At 38.6% G+C, this 10447-nt stretch overlaps 1 long non-coding RNA gene across 1 annotated transcript; it reads right to left on the reverse strand.

Moving 5' to 3' along the window:
• Positions 1-205: 205 nt before the first annotated feature.
• On the reverse strand, positions 206-750 carry LOC125233814. Its single transcript, XR_007177896.1, has 2 exons — positions 385-750; positions 206-298 (listed from the first exon to the last, which is right to left on the reverse strand). It is a non-coding gene; the product is annotated as an uncharacterized LOC125233814 (long non-coding RNA).
• Between the last annotated feature and the right edge of the window lie 9697 nt (positions 751-10447).

Raw genomic sequence — 10447 nt, forward strand, 5'->3', positions numbered from 1 at the left:
AAAAAATACCCATGTTACAAAAAAAGTTTGGTGGACAACTTTGAAAAAAATTGCCCACTTAGTTATGAAACTTAGTGGTGGTAAATATGCTAATTTATTGCAGCATTCACCTCATCATAGGTAATATTAAGAAGGTACTAAAATAAAAAGTAAGAATATTTCAGGAAACATTGAATTGATAGGCCACAATGAAATAAAATCTTAATGAAAATAGATACATGTAATGTTAAATAAAAAATAATTATAACCGTTTTCACATTACACAGAATAGCTTCTTTGAATTACAGTCGATTTAAATCTGAAAATAAAAAAAAATATACTTAAAACAATATTTAGGTAGGTACAATATAATTGCAAACGCGTTTACTCTGTGTTTTTTCTTACCTGACAGTAAATTCTACGAGACGAAGCAACCCATAAACTGTAAAATAAAGCCAGTGACACATTTAACAAATTCTCCTTTCAGCTTTGACATTTTCGACTCTCCAGAATTTTTCATGTCAAAAGTCAGAAGGCATTTCAATTCATCTATAAATGATTTGGCAACACACTGTCCTTTGGATTTTAATTTTAAACTGATGCTGTTGAGATCTAACTCGCGTTCTATTGGGTGTACTTTAGTGTCTATAATTGGATCTTTCTGGCTTTTCATTATTGGTTCTTTACCCGTCATTGGGACAAGTTTGCTGTCCATAATTGGGTGCACATCGCGGCCCAAAACCATCGCGATGGAGACAAGGAAAGTTAGGACGACACACGAATTCATTTTCGTATTGCGGATACTGAATGTAAATAGAAATTACTTGCAAACGATATCTTTATGTATACTTATGTTTTAGGGTTCCGTGCAGAGATCTAAAGTGGCAATAAAACTAAAGAAGATGCAGGCAAGCTAACATGTCAGGCACTTTTCAGGCAAACAGTCAAATTTTGTGAAGGTTCCTTTATAGACTGTCTATGATTCCAGGCGCTTTAGCACAACTTGCCTTGTCGCGCGCGAGTCCATACATGAAGCGCGACTTCAAGTATGGAGGCGACAAGGCAAGTTGTGCTAGAGCACATGATTGTTGCGAGAGTATGTCGCCGCGAGATAAACTAAGCGTCCTTATGTCATTAATATTACCTACCAGTTACAAGATGTGTCATCTATCTCGCGGCGACATAAGTAGGTACCTACTCTCGCGGCCATCATGTGCTAGGCCTACTGATTGTCTATTGCCACCGTGTCAGAGTGGTGCTGATTGTCACAACACAACACAACTACACGTCAGCTTAGGGATCCATCTTGCGGCGGCCGTTGTAACTATTGTGACACTAATGACACTATACAATTTAACATGGAAATGAGGGCAGCACGAGTATAGTTTAACAGGTGATATAGTGACAAACAATTCAGTATAAAATAGGCAGTAAATTATAGTATTTTATGCAACAGGCGTTTAAAAGAGGTCAAAAAAGACGAGTGGCGTGGGTAACAATTTGAGGCGAAGCCGAAAATTGTTATTAAGACGCAACGAGTATTTTTTGACTCAGTTGAACACCGTTGCATACAATACTTTTTCTACGACCAAGCACTTAGTTTTTAATAGTTTTCTTGAATAACTTTCGTGAAATTCACACTGTTTGATGTATTTTGACGCAAAGGTTTGCACTGTCAGCTCAGCTGCCCAAAGCCTTTCCGCGCACGCGCGCAATTTCGTTATAACAATGCGTTGCCATGGCTACAGAGCCAAACAATGCGTTTTCAGTTTTTTCGATACTGCGCGCATGCGCGGAAAGCCGGCGGATGCTGACTTTGGGGAATAGACTTTTATGTAGGGTTTTAAAGTTCTATGCACGACCCTGTAAATGACGAATAACACTTCGGGAGTAGAAAAAATAGTTTAAAATTAACGCATTTTAATATACTGACAAACTTGTTTTTTGACATAAATACAATAATCCTAATGAGAAGGCACACTGACATTTTATCCCGCTAGGCGGCGCCTGTGCAAGTGTCGAGGCATGTCACTGTCATTCATTTGTGAGAGAGAGAAAACAAATATCATCTTCTCGCTCTTACGTATGAACTTCTTTATCTGTGCATTTGCAATGGACTAATAAGGTGGCGCCATCTGTCATAACCTTTGAGTGTGCCTCCTCATTTTGCTTTGACACTAAACGCACTTGACTGAGTTTGTATGAATTTTAGAAATTTAGTTTTTATAGCGAAATGTCGGTGTTTTACATTTGCATACCTAAATATATATGATTTATTGTTATTAACGCATGTGTCCACATTATCTAGATTTACAATAATAGTTTACTGCACATGTTTTTAAAAATATTAGTCAATTAAAAATAATGTAACTTATGTAGTCAAGGCTGAAATTACAGGTACTGTATTTAACTATTTAATTTTACTAGCGTTGAAAAACATAACAAAATTATTGAAAAAAAAAAATGTGACTTATAAAATTTAGACTTTTTTTATAGCACGTCGGTGGCCAACAGGTATACGGCCCGCCTGACGGAAAGCGGTCACCGAAACCATTGTACGCCTGCAACTCAAGGGGTGTCACATGCGCGTTGCCGACCCATTAGAAACTTAGTACACTCCTTTTTTGAAGAACCCTATACTGTAGTTCATCGGATTGTGATTGAATGATTCACAGTAGTTATATTGACTGGGATACAGACCGTGGTTACCTTTTTGATTTTTGTCGAGCTCCCAATAATTTTGACGCAGTTACATGCATCGTCCCGTGACGTGACGCCCTCTTGACGTCTTGACAATACAGAACATATCTAGTATAATAATAGTACAAGTACAGAAGGCTCACTCCTTTGATATTCGCAAAATGCCGCCATTCTAAATTCTTACCTATATTAACAAACGGACCGTACACAGCAGCAGTCATTGAATTCTATTGCGCGGCGCGAAGATCGTCGCAACTGAATGATCCGCTAACTCGCGGCCGCCGGCAAGTAGGTACTTGTAGCGCGGCGATAGAATCGCGGAGTAAGCCGCCCCATAAATTATTATCAGTAGGCCTAGCACATGCTGGCCGCGAGAGTGTGTCGCCGCGAGATAGATGACACGTCTTCTTCTCTGTATATTAATGACATAAGGACGGATAGTAATCTCGCGGCGACATAATCATGCGCTAACCCTACTAGCTTTAACACTAAAGGACTATATTATCCCTGTCAAAATGAGACAGTCTCCGAATAGGTTTGCTTTTAAAAAATCCCTCAACACATTTTTTGCTGGCAGTTCAGAAAATTCGTATTATATCTGCTTTGTACATCTCATCGGATTGTATGTATTATGTAATTTGTATTATGTAATGTATGTAATTTTATGTATTAGTATTAATATCACGTATATGTGTATGTTTATTCCTCTGTATTCATTGTTGTTGCAAGTATTGTGTCCTTAAAAGTACCTAATTATAGTTCTTTTGTGTTTGTAATTTTGCACCGCCTACAACTTCTCTGCTTTGCCTAAAGGTTGACTGGTAGAGAATGCCTTATGGCATTAAGTTCGCCTATTGTACATTGAGTTTCTTTGTTCAATAAAGATTAAATAAATAAATAAATGAAGGACGCGGTAGATATATGTATATACGGCGCGCGTCCATTGACACTTGTTAATTAAGCGAGTAAAAAGCAGCGTGATGGATCGGTGCCCTAATTGATGGGCTACCGGCCATTCATTAACACTTACACTGAGCCTGACACCCACAATTACACTTTTAGTCCTGTGTTGTAATATTTTGTTAAGCATTTTTATAATTTTTTTTTGTTAAAAAGTTGTCTTAATTATTTTGAAATCCTTTTGGAGAATTCTCATCTTAGGTCAATTTCTTGAATTCTCACTCGTTGTTCAATATTTTTAGGACCTAAAATAGGCCCTTGAGGCATTGTACCAAGGAAACTGGCGACATTTCCTAGAGCTAGAACTCGCTACTTAGAACATTAACTAGCTTTTAAGTTTAGTCTTAGATTCTTATATAATTATATAAATATGTTCATGTAAATAAAGAATTTCTACATTTGTAGAGGCTAACAATGTTCATAACTATTCTTTTCATATCTATATCATACCTATTAAATAGTTCTCGAGGTATTTAGTAATGTGCCAGACGGACAGACAGACAGACGGACAGAGCGGCACCATAAGGGTTCCTTTTGTGCCTTTTTGATACGGAACCCTATAAATAATTGACCTTATGCCTTGTTCCAACTTTCCTCACGATGTTTTCCTTCACCGAAAAGCGACTGGAAAATATCGAATGGCAATTCGCACATAAATTCCTAAGAGCTAATTGGTACGAGCCGGGGTTCAAACCCGCGACCATCGGATTGAAAGTTGCAGGCTCTTACCGCTAGGCCACTAGCGCTTTAATATTAAAGACATCCCCACGGTCTATATTCAAAATATTCATACTCGAAAATAAACCACAAACAATGCCCCATAACTAGCGTCTTGAAAACTCCAAGTTTTCCAGTGGCGACGTATTTTGAATAATTAATTGTGGAAGGGTCACTCCCTCCGTCCAATCATTGCTCATCAGGCCCTATTGAGTGGCCTTTAAAAATGCTCCGCTACTTGCACTCTTCGTAAAAATATTTAGAAATCTGAAATAGATATTGTACATCTACTTAAGATGCTACAGGATCGAAAATGCTAAAATGGAAAGGAGCTCCCCTTTCAATTTCGGAATTTTAGTTAAATATACTAGTGTTATTAACTAGATTCATCGAAAAAAATTGACCATTCAGAACAACTGAGTTAAAAGATATTGCGAAAAAATATTTAAAATTGAGGTTCCGCTCTCGACTGTTTCCTCCTTCAAAATGTAATCAATCGGAACGAAATTTGAGAATCTGAATAACGATGAAATAATCTGTGTCGGACCGTATAGTTTTTTTGGATAATTGTTACCGATCTTTTTACGCCATAATGAAAAAGGCCGTTTTTGGAAAATTTTGATTGGCTCTAGCGTCATTAAAAATAAAAATATTATCAAAAAAATCAAAACGGTCCGACACAGATAAAAATAATAATAATCTGTGTTGAAAAAATAATTGCTCTATCTTAAAAAACTAAAAAACCAGGGAGGAAATAGACGAGAGCGTTTGTATGGAGAATTGACCCATCCTGTATCGTCTTAAGAAAAAGTGATCAAGTCAACCAGTTGATTTAGATCCTTACTACTAAATCACCCACTGCCAATGACCACTATTTATAATTTATAATATAACGTCACTCATTTATAGGCGCGAGAAGCTTCGGAAGACGAATTATTTAGTACACATTAGGTGACCGTAATCCCTTTGCCTGGGGTGATCGCCATGCCCGGACTTCCCCTATGCCAGTTTTCAACTAACAAAATATTTAAAAAAAACTGCTAACTATTCTACAGGGTACCTAAACATAGAATCGCGTGTCACGAGCTAATCTATCAGCACACTTATAAAAATATTACGATACTAATACTTGATCCCTTATCATTTCATCTGTCAACCGCTGTGCGACCACACTCAACGCACCCTATACCCTGTATAACTCTAACCACCTCTAACATACTCAGTAACGGTTTTATCGTATTGTTCTGTATCCATTGCTGGTTTTGGTTGTAAAGTTTTGGTAGGCAGATGTTGGAAAGCGGCAATGGATGTGGGATAAAGTGGAAATGAATGATAGTAAGGTAAAGTGACGTGTCGACTACACTATTAATCTGTTACACTTAGATTTATTTCGTCCTAGACAGAGACCTTTAGATGGGAGACTGGTCATGTTTGCGTTGTGGATGGCGTAACATAACCTAGCGAATTCTTTTGCATGGTTTTCGATTTTCATCTCTTGATATAAGTTAAGATAATATTAAGTGAACTGTTTCACTCCAATAGCCCAACCCAAGCAAAATCTTTGACAAAAATTAACTCGGCTTGATTGATTTAAGAACTAGGTTTAGGTGACTTTGTTGCGTCGTCCGTCCCAGCGTAGAATTCGTAGGCTGCCCCGGAACCGTCGAAAGACCCTTCGGCCAGAATTCTGCTCTTGCGAAGGTACGCAGCGGCCGCGGAACGCGCACAACCAACGAGCTGAAGTGCACGTAGTGCCGCGACTGCAGCTGCTGGCGACTGCATCTGCTGCACCCTCAGCGTGTAGCCAGTCTTCCGGCGAACACAGTCTACCACCTCGCCCCGGCGGAGTAGTGCAGGCAAGACACGTTAATAGTGGTGGTTGGCAATCTATATGACATATTTGTCTCTGACTTAGATTTATTTGGTTCTTATAGTGTAGGCACTTTGCATACCTCTGTTTCCTTTTTGTTTTATGCCGGTGCTAATGTTGCATTTTGTAATTATAATACCTGTTTAGGTAACGAATTGGTTTATCGGAGATATTAATAATGTTGTACCGGTAGTGTTAGGTGTTTGATTCCTTAAGAATATTTATGAATTATGTTAGGTTTCGTAAACGTAGTAGGCACAAGGCAAGTACAGTCAAGTATAAAAATAAGGGTGTGTATCATACACAATAACCACAAAATTAAAATTTTGGAAAACCTCCGACCGTGACATAGTGGACCGATTTTCATGAAACATAGCTAAGAGCACTCCCGACTAATTCAGATTTCAAACAAAAACAAACTAAATCTAAATCGGTTCATCCGTTCGGATTCTACGATGCCACAGACAGACAGATACGTCAAACTTATAACACCCTGTCGTTTTTGAGTCGCGGGTTAAACATCAGTCCCGTCGCATCTTAAGTCATCCAGTGCACGGTGTAATAGGACTACTACTAAGATTTTAACTTCTGATTAGCAGAAACGTCTGCAATCGATGCCACTGTGCTTAGAATAAATTTAATTTAAATCAGTTGGCAGAGCGCTGGAGTATCGATCCAGAGGCCGTGAGTTCAAGTCTCACCCAAGGCAGACATTTTCCACTTTTAAATTTACTACTAAGATTTTATCGATGCATATTATTGCACTTGACTGGATTTTATTTTCATGTCTGAAGGAGACAATGGCCTTCGCCACAGTATAAGGACGACTCAGTAATAACTCTTCTAACAAATTTTGCGCCGCGCGGTTTGTCCTTGAGTAGCGCTCGCACGCAGCGAGGTGCAGAGAGTACAGGAGGAACCGGATGATGCCGGTCGCGTCAGTACGCGGCGCGTGCGAGAGAGAAAAATACCGATCGCGGGATATTAACTACTGAGTTGACCTTATCGCAGCGGATTTAGGACTCAAATATGTCCTTTTATTCAGCAGGAAAACGAGAAGATTCGAAGAGGAAAGTGTAGGAATGCTGCTGGAATAGTCACCGCTCCAACTCCAGAGAAGCCGAAGTGTGCGTAGCCGAACGCACAAATGCTCACGAAACGCTCACGATAATATCTGTTTCGTAGCTATCTATCTTTATCGCTCTTGCGTATTGGTGCGACAGAGCCAACCTACATTTCTGCAGCGTTTCGGTGGCGTTTCGCGTCGCAGAAATGCCATTCGGCTACGGGGCCAGCGTGCGTAGCCGAATGCACAAACGCTCACGAAACGAAACGCTCGTAGATATCTATCTCTATCGCTCTTGCGTATTGGCGTGACAGAGCCAGACTACCTTTCGCGGCGTTACGTTTTCGTTTCGTGTCGCAGAAATGCCATGCGGCTACGGTCCGTCTGCTTTCGGCCGAACATCCCTATTACACACTACATCTACATCTACAAAAATCGCCAGATCTTTTTAGACAGTTAGGTACCTACTTGTATTTACCCCTTTCAAAAAAATTTCCCCAAAATATTTGAAAAGAAACTAATTTTACCCTACCGTATCTACCCCACGCCACACATGACGAAGGCCGAAAAACAATAGCAAACAAGCGCAGGGCAGAAGATGAAAAACTCGAATTTGTCGCGGCATCCATCTCAATCAATCCCTACGTCCCTGAGGGCCGGCTAGGGGTGGGACACGCACCCTTTCGACAATATTATTAAGTACAAAAATGTATAATCCTTAATTATATTTTTTTTTTCAGGAAAGTCAGCCCACCTTGCTGAATGACAATCGTTGACGCTAGGCGCCGATTGAAACGCAGTCTGACTCTGTCGCGCCAATACGGAAGAGCGGCAGAGATAACTATAACGATACTTAATATCGTAAGAGTTTGTGCATTTGGCTACGTAACCTGACCAGAAAAATCGAGAACAATCTAGCCGAAGTGATAATTTTCCACGCTACGTGGCGATCAAAAACCTTGATGGCAATTTAATGTTGCCAGGTGAAAACAAATGCAGCAATGTTTTTCCGCAATATGTTAACAAAATTTTTTTTTCGCTTAGATACTAAAAAACTATATTAGTAATATAATGTGGTCACAAACTCCAAAAATTTGTTTACACTCTGAACCTACGCATTATTCTTTTCTTGAATTTACATACATACATATAATTACGCCTGTATCCCATAAAGGGGTAGGCAGAGCACATGAATACTAAGTTCCAGTGCCACTCTTGGCAAAAAGGGGTTGAAATATATCCAAATTGTGACATTACAGTGACAGGTTGCCAGCCTCTCGCCTACGCCACAATTTAACCCATATCCCACAGTCGACTTCTACGACACCCACAAAAAGAAAGGGGTGGTGAAATTCTTAAAAAATTCTTGAATTTATAGTAGGTAATAATTTGAAATAATTATGCACCTAATTAATAATTATCGATAAAAAAATGTAGGCGTAGTCCCACCCCTAGCATCAACCCTTTGCTCCCTCGCCCAATTAAACCGGGGGTAGTGTTACCAGCCGCAAAAAGTGTAAATTGAAAATGTTAAATTGGAAAGATCAATGACCCGATGACAGTTGGTAATTGAATTACGTAATTATGGAGTGATGAATGATGATTGGATTAGTGGTGTTGAAAACTGCATACGGTCAAAGAAATATAGGTATATTGTATTTGGTTACAAGTTACAATGTAGTATATTGAGTTTATTTACATGATCATAATAAAAACTGTAATTACAAAAACACACAAATTATCAAATATACACTTACAAACTTACTTAAATACAATTTTATTAAAGAATTAAGTACCTAAAACTATGTATGGACTTACTGTCGGTACTCTATCGTAAAATCCCTCGGTAAAGTTTTGACACAGTATAATAAAGAGTACTATCGTACAGTATGGCCACTTTCACTCCCCGCTGAAAGTGCCGCCCACCCCCTCTCGGTTACCTCACAGTTACCGCCTGTCAAAAACGCTAACAGTCGGCCTGTCATATTTTACTCATACAAGCATAGTACGCGTTCACCTACACGAGCTTAGACTGTGTGCTAGGAACGCGCCTCTTTTGTATACAATTTGATCGCCAGTGTCCGAGGTGTGGTTTTGACGACTGTGTTTTAAATAAATAGGTAGTTAAAGTCGTTTAGGTTGCTGGTAGCTGGTAGGTCGATAGGATTTTTTCGGAAATAGGAGCTCGCGTAGCGGGGATTCGTCAACTCAGTTTATGTACCTACACATTTCACGATATGCTTAGGAATTTCATGGTCCGACAGACATGTATTCGGATTTTGGAATCCTCAGCTTTGAGCCTTGAGGAAGTTGAGGACTAATTCAACCGCAAATTATTGTAAGTTAGGATCAAAGGCTAGTCCATCAACGTAATCGAAGTCCCGAATATATTTCTTCTAGCGATTCATGGACTTTAATAGATTTTGTCCTAGTAAGATCCTTATTTGTTTATTTATTTTGTAAGTAATATAATAAATATGTCGGTACGACGTTGTGGTCGACGGGGTAACGCCATTTTAATACCTACAAATGTTCATGAAGAACAAAATTTGCTAAATAAAGTCGGTCATTTTTCGTCACGGCTGAGGACTTTTTTTAATATTTAAAAAGGGTAATCTTGATAAGTTGACTAAGGGAGTTAATTGTTTGTAACTCGTTGAAAGCTTTTTAATGACTATTATTACTTGTCTTTGTTTTGAGTTTTTCTTTTATTCGCGTTCAGTATTTTGGGGATAAGCTGGAAGTAGATAGGTACTAAAACGTAGACAAAATATGTTTTGAAAGTACATAGTTATAACAAGTAAAGGGATCTCAGAACAAAAACTCATGGAAACAAATAAAAACTATAATAATTAACGTAAGTATTTTATAAGTTTGAAGAAAAATAAGACACTTTTCGAGGAACTTATTGCATAATTCCATTTTCCAATGAAATATTTATTTATTTTAAGTTTTTAACACAGAAGCAAAAGGAGAATGGGCATTTTGTCCCATGAGTATATACAGGTGGGACATAGCTCGTTTGAAAGGGCTTATTAATAGCATTATTTTGTTGTATGACACCAACTTTGGATCACATTTAAATAAATAAATAAATAAATATTGTAGGACATTCTTACACAGATTGACTGAGGCCCACGGTAAGCTCAAGAAGG

The sequence above is a fragment of the Leguminivora glycinivorella genome, chromosome 15 (assembly GCF_023078275.1).
Source record: "Leguminivora glycinivorella isolate SPB_JAAS2020 chromosome 15, LegGlyc_1.1, whole genome shotgun sequence".
NCBI classification, from domain to species: Eukaryota; Metazoa; Arthropoda; class Insecta; order Lepidoptera; family Tortricidae; genus Leguminivora; species Leguminivora glycinivorella.